This window comes from Mobula birostris, chromosome 9 (assembly GCF_030028105.1).
Source record: "Mobula birostris isolate sMobBir1 chromosome 9, sMobBir1.hap1, whole genome shotgun sequence".
Taxonomy (NCBI): Eukaryota; Metazoa; Chordata; class Chondrichthyes; order Myliobatiformes; family Myliobatidae; genus Mobula; species Mobula birostris.
In genome coordinates, this window is record NC_092378.1 from 12,733,807 (window position 1) to 12,751,673 (window position 17,867).

The following is a 17,867-nucleotide window of genomic DNA, read 5'->3' on the forward strand; positions in this document are numbered from 1 at the left end:
GTCTACAAATGCTATCTATCTGAAGTGAAATCGGTAAATGTTGGAAGGACATAGAGTAGTTATTCATATCTACAAACTATAAATTTAATGTTAAAGAATAGAAAAAACAGGTTAAAAGGAAGACATTAAGGAAGATAAAATACATTAAGTATTAAGAAAATATCTTCTTTAAAGTTAACTTCACTTTTATTCAACAAATAAATCTGATAACTTCATGCTACCTTTAATTTGTAATTTTGACCTGTTGACGACATACTGTGTACCTTGTTAATCATACGTGACTTTATAAATAGTGACTGGTAGATACAGTATACAAGCAACACACACAAAATGCTGGAGGAACTCGACAGGCCAGGCAGCATCTATAGAAAAATACACTTAACGATTCAGACCGAGACCCTTCAGCGATTCGATTTGCCAAAGAGTCTTGGCCCAAAACGTCGGCTGCATTTTTTTTCATAGATGTTGCCTGGTCTGCTGAGTTCCTCCAGCATTTTGTGCGTGTTGCTTGGATTTCCAGCATCCGCAGATTTTCTCGTGTTTGTGACTGCTAGATATTTACAGTATGTAACTGATTGTGCATTTGAGGAAGTCAGCACACTAGATTCAACTTTTTCCGGACTATATGGACACAGAGCAGTCCTGACTCTCTACTCATGGGGAGATACACTCAAAAAACATTTCTAATGTCCGTAGAGTCACAGTCATGAAAGACACAGCACACAACAGGCCATTCAGCCCCACCTATCCATACTGACTGGGGTGCCCACCTCAGCTGGTACCAGTTGCCCATATTTAGCTCTCTCTCTCTCTTTGCCTCCAGTAAATAGATCTTTACACAAGTGTTTTTTTTTCCCCCAAGACATCAGACCCATCCTCAAGACTTCTCCAATACAGTATAACATACTTTTAAGTCAAGTTCTTAGGCGAAATAAAATGAAGGATAAATTGTTTGATATAATGTTGTTAGAAGAGACTATTCTTTCTATAACAAATTTGACACTTTTTAAAAAATGAACTACCACAAATACTCCGGAAGATATTTCCAAATATCAGTATAAATTGGAAAAAAATTGGTGCTATTTTTGAGCCAATTTTTATCTGTTGTAATTAGAGTTGGATTAACTTCCGCGTTCCTCTTTATCAGGCTCATTGCTTGATAATTTGTTTCTGTTTGCTGAAGAAACTTAATTAAATATTCCTCCACTTCAAAATAAAATGATCAACCAGTTTAGCACTGCCGCCTTACAGTTCCAGGGAGTTTAATTTAATCCTGTTCTCCGATGCTGTCTGTGTAGAGTTTGCGGGTTTCCCTGTGCTCAGGTGGGCTTCTTTTGGGGGCTCTGTTTCCCTCCCACATCCAGATTTGTTGATTGGCTGGTTAACTGGCCATTCTAAATTGCCTCTGATATAGATACTGTAGGAGACTCAGGGTAGGGGTATGGATGAATATCTGAGAGAAAAACAGTGTACCAGGAAGTAAGTAGAAGAGCTCTGTATTCCAATCTGTGAATGGACCTCTCTGCCACCTAATCTCTGAATGGACGTTGAACCCAGAATCAGGTTTAATATCACCAGCATATGTCATGAAATTTGTTGACTTTGTGGTAGCAGTACAATGTACTACATAATAATAGAAGAAAAACACCTGAATTATAATAAGTATATATGTTACATTGTTAAATCAGATAAGTGGTGCAAAAAATAGAAATAAAAAAGTAGTAAGGTAGTGTTCATAGGTTCAATGTCCATTCAGAGCTTTTCCACTTATATCCTGGTACACTGGTCTCTCTCAGATAATCATCCATTCTCCTACCCTGCTTCTTATTGTCACTACTTCTCTACTTTTTTGTTTATTCCTATTTCTTGCACTACTCATTGAATTTAACTATTTAACACATATACTTTCCGTAATACATCGTTTTGTTCTTCTATTATTATGGGTTGCATTGTACTGCTGCCACAAAGTTAACAAATTTCACAACATATGCCGGTGATATTAAACCTGATTCCAATTCTGGCTCTGAGCTGGACTTTGCCAGTAGCCTGCATGGGCTCGGTGAGCCATGAGAAATAATATAGGTTGATATCACAAAATGGATGATAGCAAATCTATAGCCACGCACCCAATTCTGCCTTCTATTTAGAGGAATGGAACAAGGTATAATGGGAGCGAGTGATTCAATATGACCCACTTGGCACTGATATTAAAAATCAATTTTGACACCATTGCCGGAATCACAAAAACCTTCAAACATTTTATCCTTGCCCTATGTAGTGAACAAGTTCTATTCTAGGTGCCATCTGCATTGTAATTCATCATGAGGTTGACAGCAACGATTATTTACATCTTCTAATTTAAAACTATTGGTACAGCTGCAAGATCTTCACATGTGCAGTATTTTCTTTGCAATCTGGATCTAAATATCTCATGAGAAAATTGCAAGTGATTGCCTCTTTGATTACATTGAATCAGTGAGCTGGATATTACATCAAAGATGCATGCAGGAGCGGATTAGTCCTCCTTAAAGAATGCAGGGTTCGTTCGGATATTGAATGGCGGCGGTGGTGTTGGATGCAAATAATTGTAATTATACACGGAAGCATTTGCAGGGGCTTTTGGGGAATTTGCCCCATGAGGCCTGCTTGGTCCAGCTGTGTGGATAGACGATACTGAGAACAATATTAAACACATGGCAGCAGTCAATGGAACTCAGTAGCTGGCAACCTATGGATGGGACAATTATCTTGCCAAAATAAATCTAAATCAGCCTTGTCAGCACAAACAAATAATGCTGAGGAATTAATAGCATGAATTCTCTTTGCAACACTGATATTTCTTGTGAAATACCATCTCTCAAAACTGAATAGTCATCCCCACTGTAGATCTGTGCAAGCTGGAAGAGCTGACAGAAACTATACAACTAAAAAAAGATATGGCCCTTGTGGCTAAAGGGATCAGGGGGCATGGAGGGAAAGCTGGTATAGGGTTCTGAGTTGGATGATCAGCCATGATCATACTGAATGGCGGTGCAGGCTCAAAGAACCGAATGGCCTACTCCTGCACCTATTTTCTATGTTTCTATATTTCTATAAAACTAATTGTAATTACTGATTTTAATAAATGTTCATTCATTAATTTTTCATAAACACAAGCAAGTCTGCAGATGCTGGGAATCCAGACAACTTACATAAGATGCTGGAGGAACTCAGCTGGTCAGGCAGCAACTATGGAAATGAATAAACAGTCAACGTTTCGGGCCTAAACTCTTCTTCAGGACTGAGAAGGAAGGGGGAAGACACCAGAATAAAAAAGTGGGGGGGGGAGGGGAATGAGGCTAGCTGCAAGGTGAAAGGTGAAGTCAGGTGGGTGGGAAATGTAAAGGGCTGGGAAGAAGGAACCCCCTTAAATAATTCAACTTGGACCCTTACTAATATTTCTGCTTCACTTTAGAACTTAAGTTTATGCATTAGAGGACTAAAAAGATTAACTGAATGAAACAAGAGGTAGAGGTCATAGGTTAAGGGTAAAAGTTGAAATATTTAAGTGGAACTTCTTCACTCAGAGGGTGGTGCAAGTATGGAATGAGCTACCAGTGGAAGTATTGGATGCAGGTTTGAATGCAACAGTTAAGAGAACTTTGGTTAAGAGAAGTTTGGATAAGTACATGAATGGGAGGAGGGATACGGAGGGCTATGGTCCAGGTGCAGGTCAATAAGACTAGGCAGAATAATTGTTTGGCACAGACTAGATTGGCCAAAGAGCCTGTTTCTATGCTATAATGGTTTATGGCTCCAAGTATCATAACTACATAGGACAAGATGGGTAGTATTTTTCATCTCTGCTATTGATCAAAGGGTCATATTAGTTTGTATTGACCCCACAATTGGTTTTTCCACTTCCTAATTTTAAGTTCATTTCATTTTAGTTCTTTGAAACGCCTTGAGTTTCCAGTTTGATGACAGTCAGGAAATGACTTGTCAGCCACAGCTTGTACTTGGAACATTCTTAATAATGTATAATAATTTATCTTGTACATGAAAACCAACAGCGATGCATCTGATTCATGAAAGCCAAGTGTAAAAATAGAGCAAACGATATACAATGCTCGGTTTGAATAGCTTGACAAAGCCAGATCTAAACCAAATGTTGAACAATTCAAGCCGCAGTAACAGAGAGTCCTTTGTATATATGTCTTGGAATGCAAATTTTCATGATGATATACACAAATTTCAATACAAAAATTCTTGTTTATCTTGTACTTATGCAACCAGAATTCTTATGAAACAGGCAAAAATTTCAAAGGATAGGAAGAATTTGACTTGATGATGTGCCAATAGAATAGCCAGAAATTACTCTGTCTCTTTGATATTCAGAACTAATTTATCTTAATGTAAGTGGTACCTAGGCCAGCATAGACTATGCATAAAAATTTATTAATTGCCTACACAGATTGCCTCGATAAGTTCAAAGAGTAAATTTTATTTTCATGTGTTATGGCAAATACATGTGCAAAGATTTATTTTAACTTTATTTATACATAAGGACCATGCAGATGTAGGCCAAATAATCACGATAACCTCTTTGAAGGTTTGGCACTTCATGTGACGGTGAGTATAATCATGTATTTGATATATTGCTGTTGCATTTTACATTAATACTCTTAATCGTAAAATACTGAATTGCAATGTAAAATATTGCCATTTTAAACGGTAAGGCAATGAAATATTGTTCGGGTATTTATTTAAGTGTTCTGCATAGAATATCATTGTTTGATGTATGGTGATATTTTTATTTCAGTGATCCTCATGCAACTGGATTATTTATGCAACCATTACCTTCCCCACCTCATATCCCAGATATATTTATGATTTAGCCTGCAATTTTTATCTTTTTTTTTATTTAGAGATACAACACAGAACAGGCCCCTCCAGCTCACAAGTTGCACTGCCCAGCAACCCACTTATTTCACCCTAGCCTAACCGCAGGACAGTTTCCAATAATCAATTAACTGACTAACCAGTACAATTAGTACCGAGCCCAAAATTTCAGCACTGTCAATATTTGCCAACAGAAGTCTTCCACAGGGGATGGTGTTGGGTCTGCTGCCTTCACATTATATGTTAATACTCTGGATGACTGACTCTCTTTCTTTATTTATTTATTTACTTACTTACTTATTTATTTAGAGATACAGATTGGGCTTTTCTGGCTGAATGAACCACGCCACCTATTTAGCCCTGGCCTAACCGCAGGACAATTTACAATGACCAATTAACCTACTGACTGGTATGTCTTTGGAATACAGGAGGAAACCAGAGCACCTGGTGGAAACCCACACTTATCACAGGGCGGACATACAAACCCCTTGCAGACGGAGTCAGATTTGAACTCTAAACTTCAACAACCTACGCTGTAATAGTGTCATGCTAACTGTTACACTACCTTGGTATGCTTTCTTCTCAAATCTTTTTATTGTTATATACAGGAAAAATAACATGAGTACATCGAAGTAACAATACTTACAATGCCTCAAAAAAAACATTATCTTAAAGATTGAAAAAAAAATTTTGTGATAACAAAAAAAAACCTACTAAGCAGAAAAGTGAGAGAAAAAAAAAGGAACCCATTAGGTGTACAACCCCGGAGCCATGTGTCATACAAAAAGCTTCTAAAAATAAACATCAAACTGCCAGCAAGAAAATATACTAAAAACATATACAATTAGATCATGGAAAAATTATATCAATTAACAAATGATAATAACGAGCAAATGAGCCCCATCTTTTCTCAAAATCAAATAAAGGTTCAAAGGTTCGACTTCTAATTTTCTCCAAACTAAGACATAGCATCACTTGAGAGAACTATTGTGACAAAGTGGGAGCTGATGTATCCTTCCACTTCAACAAAATGGCCCTCCTAGCTATCAATGTAACCAATGCAATAACATGTTGGTCAGACACAGAAATACCATGAATATTTTGAGGAACCTACCTTGGTATGCTGGTGATAATTTGGAATAAAACAAACAAAAAGAATGAACAGTCGACCTTGCATCCATGCATACCTGTTCCATCTCTAGCAGTAACACAGTGACTTGAGAACATAACAAGATCTCAGACTACGCCAATGGACTATGAAGCTTGCTTTGCCACTCAGTGAGATCATACCTTTCCTTCATTCCTCCGCATCCCACACAAAATCATTAATTTCTGCATGTATGTTTACTGCCTGTTACTCTGCTGGCATTTGGGCAGCTGTGAAGATCTTCCATCTCTGATGGTGTTCAGGGCTTCCTTCATCACGTCAGTAGCTTTCTCCCGGTTAACTGTCATTCATGCAAGTCCCAGGAGGAAGGTCAGAAATACAGTCGTACTCGGATATATAAAGGATTCTTCATTTCTGTTTCTGTAACAATTTTGTTTTACCAGTCAGAGTTGTTAACCCTGAGCTGAACCCCCAAACCAGGAGGGCCAGTGGACCACTCTTAGTCAGTCCTCTACCCTTTGAACTGTTTGGCATGAGTGACCCTACCAACAGCCAAAGCATAAAGCCCTGACTCCAGCCAACATAGCTCTCTGGGTCATTGAGGCACGCAAGTCCCCAAACCACCACAAGGTTGTGGTTCTCTTGGAGGTTCTACATGAATACAAGAACTTATTGACCTTTGGCTTGAACACACAATCCTTCAATTCATGATTCAATATTGGTTAATGTCATTTCCTGCACACAAGTGTAAGGAGAACAAAATAATTGTTACTCTGGATCCAATGCAGTAGGAAAAAAACACTAAAGATAAAGAACACAATAATAATAAAATATAAATATAAATACATATGATAGCTTAAATACATAGATTGATTGTATGTCCATAAAATGATATTAGGCTGTACACAATTCCATGTCACAAATCCTCTTGAAATTTACTGGGTTCTTTTTTTATCATACTACCTTTAAATTTACCATGGTGGAGAGAAAAATTATTATTCTATCTTGTAACATGTACCAAAGTATAGTAAAAAAGTTTGTTCTGAGTGCCATCCTTGCAGACCATTTCATTACAGCAGAACATTGACGGTGAATGAGAAAGAAACAGAGGAACAGAATGCAGAATAAAGTGTTTTCCAGTCACTTACTGGCAAGCATTTCCATTTTGAACTCATCACGTCTGCAGTTCACTCTGATGAGAACACATGTTGAGTTGAATCATGCTGCTGGCTGCTCAGCATGTCCAATCAAACACTGAACTCTTAGGCAAGCTGGAGGTTAAGTACTTACAGATTAGACCTGCTCCGCTAGTGGACTCAGTACTGAATGTCTGATGGAGCAAAGATATGGTGAGGAGAGGGAAGGTAGGCAGTGAGCCAGATCCAGAGCAAAGCATAAATATTAGTACTTCTGTAATTACATGTTAACATATCCTAACTACATTACGGAGATGTAGCGATGACGTCTTCTGGTTCTGAATTCTGATCAATTCAACACCTCGCTTGACTGCTACCTGTTCCACTACGAAGAACAAGAGCATCTGGGTTTTGCAAACAACATCACACCCACGATGCCCACAAAGTCACACAGTGTCCTGAAGCAAGCATCAATCTCCAAGTCAGCTCCGCCAATGAAAGATACTCTATTACTCCCCCATTGTGAAAGCATGGCCATTACATAAACCACAGAAGTTCAAAGAGGCCCATCATCAAGTTCTCAGCTAAAACAGAAAAGTGTAAGAAATACACCCTTGCCAACACTGCAGACATTCCAAAAACTCAGCAATGATAATTTGAATCTACAAATGGAATCTCAATTTGTGGTTATTGAATATTTAAGATAAGGATTTGAAAATATTATACGGGTCAGGCGGTATCCACAGACCATGTCCGCAATCTTCTAAAGAAAGGTCATTGCCCTGAAATGTTACTGCTGTTCTCCCTGCACGGATGCTTCTCAATTGCCTGAGTAGTTCATGTTAAAACTAAAGTTAAAATCTTTCCTAAAGTAAAAGCATCTGAACTCCTGTCAAGCGCAAACATGAGGAACTCTGCAGGTGCTGGAATTTCAAGCAACACACATGAAAGTTGCTGGTGAACGCAGCAGGCCAGGCAGCATCTATAGGAAGAGGTACAGTCAACGTCTCGGCCCGAAACGTCGACTGTACCTCTTTCTATAGATGCTGCCTGGCCTGCTGCGTTCACCAGCAACTTTTATGTGTATTGCTTGAACTCTTGTCAAGGCTGATTCTCTACCATTTTGATACTAAAATGACAGAGTGGTGTGGTAATGCATTGGTTCGCAAAACACTTTATAGTACCAGTGAGCCGGGTTCAATTCCTGCCGCTAGCTATAAGTTTGTATGTTCTCCCTGTGACCATGTGGGTTTCCTTCAGGTACTCCAGTTTCCTCCCACAGTCCAAAGATGGACAGGTTGGTAGGTTAGTTGGGCATTATACATTGTCCTGTGATTAGGCTAGGGTTAAATCAGGGATTGCTGGGCAGTACAATTTGAAGGGCCTATCCCACACTGTATCTCAATAAAGGAATAAAATATGCAATATAAATGATGAAAATTAGTAGACGAGTATTTACTCCGGACACGAAAAATGTGTGGTTTTTGCCATGTGTACCAGCAATCTAATTCCTTTTTTAAAAAATGTGACTAAATAAAACTATTGAGTGGACCTTCAGTTCTCATATTAACTATTGAAAATACAACCGATCAACACATTTGGGAGAATCTTGAATACTTCCCAGTTAGCAGACTCGAAACACGGACACCCTATTCACGTTAAGAGCAAATTATCAATGGCTAACAATATGAACAGTTCAATTACTAAACCTCCAGGGGACTGGAGCAGAAATTCAACCTGCCCCTACCTCCCCTCCTTCTTTTATCATTAATATATGGAAAGCTATTGAAAGCCAGCACTAACTTTAATCCTGTTTAGTGCTAAATAAGAGGTTTGTTGGTTCCCAGTCAGCATTATATTTCAGTATAATCATTTTCGGCATGAAACAATCCAGTCTTTTCTTATGTATGCATCTGTGTATTTTCTAAACTGGATTAGAACTAAAAGCAGAAGGCTTTCAATTTATAGAAAAGGACTCAAAGAAAACCTGCTTAGAAGAAGTCCAACACTTTATCAACAGCAAATAGCTGGGGATAAGAATTGATCCTTTCGCTTACAAGGAGAATAATACCAGGCAAATGCTATTCAGACAGCATCCTCCGAAGTGATTGTCCTGGAAGTTTAGGGTGAGAGAAAAAAAAATGCTCTCAGGATCAGAAAACACGTTTAGCCAAGTAATTAACTTTTCCAAACACTAAAGCTAACTGCAAATACATTTCACTCATTTTATGTCATCATGTTCCCAAGCAAGATGTGTGGACAGTTGTTATCAAATGAGGGGTTGGGATGAAAGATTATTCATTGTGCAGAAGATTAAATTAAAGTCTTTTCTTTGGCTTTTGTAGTGAAATTAAACTGTGATGGTTGAACAGCATGAACAAAAAAGATAAATGACAGAGATGGTTACAAGCTTTTTCAAAATAATTATTGTAGCAATCATCTTCTTTTAGCTTAACTTGTGCCTACCATACACTTCTCTGATAATAGCGTGTTTGAAATTTTCAATTATATTAGGCATTTAAGCTCCAATTTCTTTCTTTTTCAATCTTTTTATTAATTTCATAAAATGAAAACATAACATAGCAATAATATAAATAGTAGGAGATACATTGTTGTACTTAAAATGAGTAATTGTAAGACCAAATAGTATAAATTGACAAAGCTCCCAATTGTGTAGAATAACAATGAATAATACAGGACAAAACAAAAACTGAAGAAAAATCATGAAAAAGAAAAAAAAATAGAAAAAAAAACAAACCTCATCCCAAAAAAAAACTAAGCTAAACAGAATTAGTCAACTAAACTAAAAGACTTGGGCAATTCTAACAACTTAAAAATGGGAAAGAAGAAAACCTTAGTGTCAACGACTCCATTCCTCTCAACCAACAGTACAGAGAAATAAAATAAGTTTGGAAATGGTCAAATTACATCATATGAAAATGCTGAATGAATGGCCTCCAAGTTTTTTCAAATTTAATGGAGGGGTCATAAACCGCACTTCTAATTTTTTCCAAATTCAAACACATCATAGTTTGTGAAAACCAATGAAATACAGTAGGAGGGTTAATCTCTTTCCAATTCAGCAAAATGGATCTTCTAGCCATTAAAGTAAGCAATGCAATCATCCTGCGTGCTGAAGAGGTTAAGTAATTTGAATCTATCATTGGTAATCCAAAGATACCAGTAATCGGATGAGGTTGTAAGTCTATATTCAAAACCATTGAAATAATGTCAAAAATATCTTTCCAATATTTTTCCAACAAAGGACATGACCAAAACATGTGAGTTAAAGAAGCTAGCTCGAAATGACATCTATCACATATTGGATTAATATAATAGTAATAACGAGATAGTTTATCTTTGGAAATATGAGCCCTGTGCACTACTTTAAACTGTATCAACACATGTTTAGCACGTATAGAGGATAAATTAACCAATTGAAGAATTTTTTCCCATTTTTCAATCGGTATGATAATCTTAAATTCTCTTTCCCAATCAGCTTTAATTTTATTTGAAACATCAGGACATAAATTCATAATTATATTATATATAATTGCTACAACACTTTTCTGAGAAAGATTTAAATCTAAAAGTTTTTTCCAAAGTGTCCATTGGATATGGGTGTGGAAAATTAGGAGAAACAGTAATTAAAAAGTTTCTAATCTGTAGATATCTAAAAAAGTGAGATCTGGGTAAGTTATATTTATTAGAAAGTTGATCAAAAGACATGAAACAATTATCCAAAAATAAATCACGAAAACATATTATACCTTTGGTTTTCCAATCAGAGTAAGCTTGATCCATAGTGGAAGGTTGAAAAAGGAAATTAGATATAATAGGACTTGCTAGAATAAATTAATTAAACCCAATCCTCAAAATTGAAACCATATACGTAAAGTATGCTTAACTATTGGATTATTCATTTGTTTATAGAACTTAGAAGAAGTAAAAGGAAGCGAAGTTCCTAAAACTGAACCCAAAGAAAACCCTTGTAATGAATTACATTCAAGATTTACCCAATGTGGATTTAAAGATACATCCAAATCCCATAACCAAAATTTTAAATATCGAATATTAATGGCCCAATAATAGAATCTAAAATTTGGGAGGGCGAGACTCCCCCCCCTTTTTAGATTTCTGTAAATACCTTTTACCTAACGTAGGATTTTTGATCTGCCATATATATGACGAAATTTTTGAGTCTACATTATCGAAAAAAGATTTTGAGATAAAAGCTCCAATTTTAACTCTGTTGGATGTGTGAATGAGTGGTATATGGGGATGAACCAAGTATAGTGTCCACACCAAGGTGAAGCTGTACCAAAGCTCTGTTCTGTGCACACTCTGGTATGGATCAGAATGCTGATGCATTACGGAGAGCAACATTGACAAGCTGTCATCATTCCACACCATGAGCCTCAAGAAGATCCTCCGTATGTTCTGGACAAGAAAGATCTCTAACCACGCCCTACTCCTTCAGTGTCACCAAGAACACATGGCCATGATCAACATGAGGAAATGTTGGAGATGGATTGGGCATGTGATGAGAAGAGAGGCCATCTCCATCAACAAGACAGCACTTCATTGGACCCCAGAAGGTAGGAGGAAACTTGGTGCCATATCATAGCAGAAAAAATATGGGCCCTGAAACACACCTGGGGCATGATAGAGGAGATGGCCACGGACAGAGAGAGAGAGAGAGAGACGGAGGACCTTCATTGCTGACCTATGCATCAGCAGTGTAACGGGCAGTAGGTAAGGATGTTTGAATGACAAAAAATCAGTCCAATCCTCCAGATTAGTTGGCTTCAGATTCAACCTCAAGTCCCACCTGAACGCTCCGATAATGACTTCTGCTTACCACCATTGTACTCCAGCACAGAATGGGCAGGTACAGAAAATCCACTGGAGTTGGAAAACAGCAGGACCAGCCGTGGGAATGAGATCATTTATAGCCAGGACACTACTTCCGTCAGCTGTGTCCCTATCTGTTTGAGACAATCCCAAATAACAAAATCCCATCACAGCACTGCTAGGGATGGCAATCAAGGAAGCAGAGCGCGGAGATGTGACAATCGCTATATTCTATGACCTCCCCAGAGGAAAGGGTTGTCAAGAGCATGGCAGTGGGGGTGGAATGGGGAAGTGGGTGTCAGTGATAGTTTCATGAAGGAGGCAATGGGCTGCAGAGTCCACCTACAATAGTCTCATGTTGTCTCAATGGGGTTAGAGGATACAGAAATACTGGGTACAAGACAAGACCAAAGGGAGGCAGAAATTAACTATCAGGGAAGGAGGCTAAATTGGTACTGGCAGGTATGGGAGTTAGCAGAAAGGCTATTTTGAGAGAAGTGAGGAAACAGCAGGCTATAAAAGGAACAAAAGTCCTTAGGAAATTCTCATTTTTGTTGTAAGGCTCCTGGGTTGAGATGTATGGCAAATGGAGGTCAGATGATTAGCCATCCCAGCCTAGGAAGACCCTAAACCAATCCTACAGTGAATATCTGGATTGGATGGCCACAAATTGACATTTCACCAGGTGATAGCAGGGTCCAGTGCCAACCTTCGACTGGAAATAGGAGCACAAAACATACTGCAATTGCTGGAAATCCAAAAAAAACACACAAAGGGTGCTGGAGGAACTCAGCAGGCCAGGAAGCATATATGGATAGTAATAAACAGTCGCATTTTGGTCCAAGAACTTTCATCAGGATTGATGAAGGGTCTCAGCCTAAAATGTCGACCGACTCTTCCTCTTCCCAGATATTGCTGAGTTCCTCAGCATTTTCTGTCTGATGCTCAGGAACTAGGAGCAATAGGGAGCAGAAATGACAGCAATGAGGTTGAACAATTCAGGATCTCATTCCACCTCATCCCAAGCTCACCTCCTAAATCAGTGAGTATCGTTTGTGTTCAAGCTCAGCAGAATAAATATTTTCTTTTAAAACAATTTTTAAAGCGAGTGATGGCGAGTCGAGTTCAGAGGGTGAGCCAAGATGGTTTGTAGCAGAGTTGTTACAATTGGGTTCTGATGCCGATACAGCCAGCCCAGGAGTGAGGTTGGATCACCTTGGGTGCTGAAAGAAGTCGTTGGGGCCTGAGCAAAGTTTTGATGCTCGTTCAAATGGCCCGGGTGCAAGGCTGCATCATTCTGGGCACTGAGCTGCCCTGAAGAGCTTGAGTTTGGGCTGGGTGACAGAATGTAGACCCTGAGCAAGGCGCTGGGTGACGTGGTCCAGGCCCGGTGCCTAGATCCTAGTGCAAGGTACCTTGCACTGTGCAGGCAATTTAAACACCGGCCCGGATCAGAAGCGAGAGCTGATTTCACTCGTGATCTTCACTCCTCTCTCCAGGGCGTCAAAGCCTTTCACTGTTCCGTTGTTTGGTGGGTTTAAATGTCAGCCGAGTTACACTGAAAAGATAGGGTGCTGGTTGGGACAAGAGCCAATTTTGCTCATTCTCTGCGATGGTCATCTCCATGGCACTGAGGCTATAAAGACTGCCCTGGCTGCTGTGCTCCGTGCCCACTAATACGATGAACTGATAAGCAAGGCTTTAGGCCTACTCCAGGGTCATCGAATCTAAGGACTCAATTTGGTTCATAATGCTGTTGTTCACTTGAATCGTTTGCATGATTTGTAATTTTTCCTTTCTCTAGTACATTGAGTGCTGGTCTTTTATTCTTATTTATTTTTATTCTTTTTTTCTTTAATTGGGTTCTTTTGGGTATCTTGCTTTGTGACTATCTGCAAGCAAGCAAATCTCAAGGTTGTAAAATTTATATATTCTTTGATAATAAATGAATCTTGAATCTTAAATAAAAATGATTTTACATGGTTGCTCAAAATTAGGGATGTGGGTAGAAGCAGTATACTATTCACAACATGCTGGAGGAACTCAGCAGGTCGGGCAGCATCAGTGGAAAAGATCGGTCGACGTTTCGGGCCGGAGCCCTTCGTCAGGACTGTAGGGGGAAGGGGCAGAGGCCCTATAAAGGAGGTGGGGGGAGGGTGGGAAGGGGAAGGCTGGTAGGTGCCAGGTGAAAAACCAGTAAGGGGAAAGATAAAGGGGTGGGGGAGGGGAGGCAGGGAGGTGATAGGCAGGAAAGTTGAAGAAAGAAGAGGGGAAAACACCATGGGTAGTAGAAGGAGGCGGAACCAAGAGGGCGGTGATAGGCAGCTGGGGGAGGGGGCAGAGTGACATAGGGATGGGGGAAGGGAGGGGGAGGGAACTACCGGAAGTTGGAGAATTCTATGTTCATACCAAGGGGCTGGAGACTACCTAGACGGTATATGAGGTGTTGCTCCTCCAACCTGAGTTTAGCCTCATCATGGCAGTAGAGGAGGCCATGTATGGACATGGTTGCAGTATACTATTAATAGCTTCATTTAATCGCTTGTCAATATACAAATATTAATTTTCCTACTAAATCACATCCTGGCATTTTTTCTTCAGTATAAGACAACAGAAAAGTTCCACAACCTACTGCATTGCGATGAACAAGCCCTTTGTGAACAGATCTGAATATTTTCTCCTCTCTGCCTGTGTGCCCAATTAGCGAACCAGCCAAAACTCATCACACACTTGACCGACATATCTGAAAATCAGCTAATGCCATGAGCACAACAGTGTGATGGGAACCATGTAACCTTATATGTCTGGCAACTGGAATTGGCTGGTGTGGTATATGGCTTCGTCTGAATGCTACATTTACTCAAATGTGAAGAAAGAATAAAAAATTAGCACTGCACAGTACTTGACGAATTAACAGATGAGTTTCAAGTAGGCAACTTGGAAGATGTTTGCAGAATATATTAGTCTGGTTCACATTCACTTTCACAAGGGTTCACCAAGAAGCCTTGTGTTCACAAATATAGATGGAGCTTTGGGCTGATAAGGGATGAAACCAGCTTGCATGGTATCCACTCAGAAGCTTTGCTGCCACTAGCATTTTGCACAGTCTATATGTACATTGTTTTTATACAACTTGTTAATTATTCTTTTAATTTGAAACTACTTGTTAAGTGGATGCTGCCAGTTCTCATCCAGTTTTATACAGCAGACACGCTGATATAGAGATGTTCAATTCAATGGATGTATTCAGTCCACACAAGATAATTGGCAACCTTCAGTAATACTGAGGTTCAAGTTTCTTTCTAGTGCAATTCCACTGCTAATTATTTTAGATTATGCTAATGCTTGGAGCTTGGGCTGTAACTCAGAAAACACATAGCATAGAACAGCAGAGGAACAGGTCCCATGGCCCTCCACCATGATGCCAATCACGTGACACGATTACAGCTCAGTGTGTTCCAGAGTTCAGAGTTTATTTCCGGCGCCATCTGTGAGAAGTCTGTACGTCCTCCCTGTGGAATGCGTGGGTTTTCCCCGGGTGCTCTGGTTTCCTCCAACTGTTCAGAGATGCACTGGGTAGGTTTATTGGCCATTGTAAATTGTCCTATGATTAGGTTAGGGTTAATCGGGTTTGCCAAAAAGCCTACTGGGTGCTGTATTACCTAATAAATAATCCCACCTGCCTGCACGTGGTCTGCATCTTTCTATTCCCTGCCTGTTCAGGAGTCTTTCCAAATGCTTCATAAACAGTTTCTACAACCTCCCCTGGCAGCACTTTCCACGCACCCAATACTCTCTATGTCAACAATCTGGCTCTGCAAATGTCCTTCAAACTTTCTCCCTCTCATCTTAAACTCGAGCACTCTGATATTTGACATTTTAACCATGGGTTAAAGAACTCCAGTTATCGATACTTCTCATAATTTTATATGCGTCTGTTAGCTCACCGCCTCAGCGTCCAACACTCCAGGGAAAGCAATCAAGATTGTCCAATCTCTTCTCTTAGCTGGTACGCTCCGGTCTAAGCAACTTCCCGATTAGCCTCTTCTGCACTCTCTCTAAAACCTCCATATCCTTCCTATAGCGTGGCAAATCAGAACTGCACACAATGTCACAAGTGTGGCCCAGGACGGGGAGAGGGGGCGGTGCAGTAGAAAAGTAATGGGAAGACAGATGATTGGAGGGATCAGGACGGTAGATCCTGAGGGCAACAAAGCGGGGCAGGCATTGGGTGAGGAGGGATCTCCAATGAAGAACAGCTGAACAACAACTAATCTGCTGGTTGAACTCAGCAGATTAAACAGTATTTGGGGGGGGGGAGGGGGTAGAAGAATTGTCAAAATTTTAGGCTGAAACCCAGTACCAGTACCCTGCTCTCTACAGAAAAAATGATCTTTGTAAGCAGCCCAGTCCAGATGAAGGTTCCTGACCAGAAACATCTATTTCCCTCCAGCGACCCGCTGAGTTTTTCAGCCTTTTGTTCATTAACTCCACAGCAGTACTACAGGTAGGGCAGCCGACCCACAGATTCAGCTACCCCAGTTTGATCCTGATTTCAAATGCTGTCTTGCGTGGAGTTTGCACGTGCTCCCTGACATAACATGCCCCCCTCCCCAGTGCCTAGTTTTCTCCTAAGTCCTAAAGTTATGTAGGCAGTAGAATTGGCTACGGTATATTGTCCTAGTATACATGGGTGGGAAGAGAATCAATGGCTGGGCATAGTAACAGCATGTGTGAGGGAATAGGGAAAGTGGCAAGGATGGGTTTGATGGGATTGCTGTATTTCATTAGGAGTTTGAGGTGATTTGGCATGTCAACAAAGACATCTGCAAATTTCTACAGACATACCATGGAGAGCATTCTAACTAGCTGCATCACCGTCTGCTGGTATGGGGGGTGGGGGGGGGGACTGCACAGGATCGAAATAAACTGCAGGAAGTTATAATCTCAGTCAGCTCCATCATGAGTACTAGCCTCTCCAGCATTCAGACATCTTCAAGGAGTGATGCCTCAAAATGCTGGCATCCATCATTAAGGACCCCAATCACCCAGAACATGCCCTCTTCTCATTACTACCATCAGAGAGGAGGTACAGGAGCCTGAAGACACACACTCAGTGAGTCAGGAACAGCTTCCTCCCCTCTGCCAACAGATTTCTGAATGGATATTGAACCCATGAACACTATCTCACTACTTTTTTTTTCTATGTTAGCACTTCTTAAAAAAATTAACTTTATATATTTACTGTAATTTACAGTTTTTTTATTATTATGTATTGCAATTTACTGCTGTCACAAAGACAACTAATTTCATGACATATGCTGGTGATATTAAACCTGATTCAGATTATGAGAGCCAATATGGATCTAATGTCCTTCCTCTATGCTATGGCTGGGTTCCCAACCTTTCTTATGCCTTGGACCCCTACCATTAACTGAGGGGTCTGTAGACCCCAAGCTGGAAAACTCTGATCAATACCATAAGGAAATGTGCACACACCTTCTCTGCCTCTGCATTTGAGGCTCACTTTGACCACGGATTTTTTATGCAAGCGATATTAATTGAATATTGAATTTATTAGGCATCATTACCAGTGATCAGCAACCCGCACATCACCTTTGTGGAAGTAACAAAAGTTATTTTAATCCCTGCTCCCTACTCTGAACAAAAAGCAGTCCTCCAATCACAAAAGCTTGCATGCCCGTCTTAAATGATGTCACAAATTATGCTAATTGTTTGAGTGCTGGGAAATCAGGAAAATTTATAACTTTACTTTGAAATCAAAATCACTCTGAAAAACTTACTAAAATCACTAAACATGGTATTGGCACTATTGTGTATTTAATATTTCAATAATATTTGAGTGATCTTGTACATATATTGTTTGA

At 39.7% G+C, this 17,867-nt stretch overlaps 1 protein-coding gene across 3 annotated transcripts in view; it reads right to left on the reverse strand.

Moving 5' to 3' along the window:
• The window catches only part of tmtc2b (transmembrane O-mannosyltransferase targeting cadherins 2b), a 224,486-nt gene that overhangs the window by 97,721 nt on the left and 108,898 nt on the right, over window positions 1-17,867 (reverse strand). Inside the window, exon 1 of one of the 3 annotated variants that reach the window (XM_072269331.1) lies at window positions 7,280-7,298. The exons of the other annotated variants lie outside the window; for them this stretch is intronic. The gene's annotated coding sequence lies outside the window, so the exon portion shown is untranslated. Of the gene's footprint in view, window positions 1-7,279; window positions 7,299-17,867 lie in introns of those variants that run through there. 3 annotated transcript variants of the gene reach the window in all.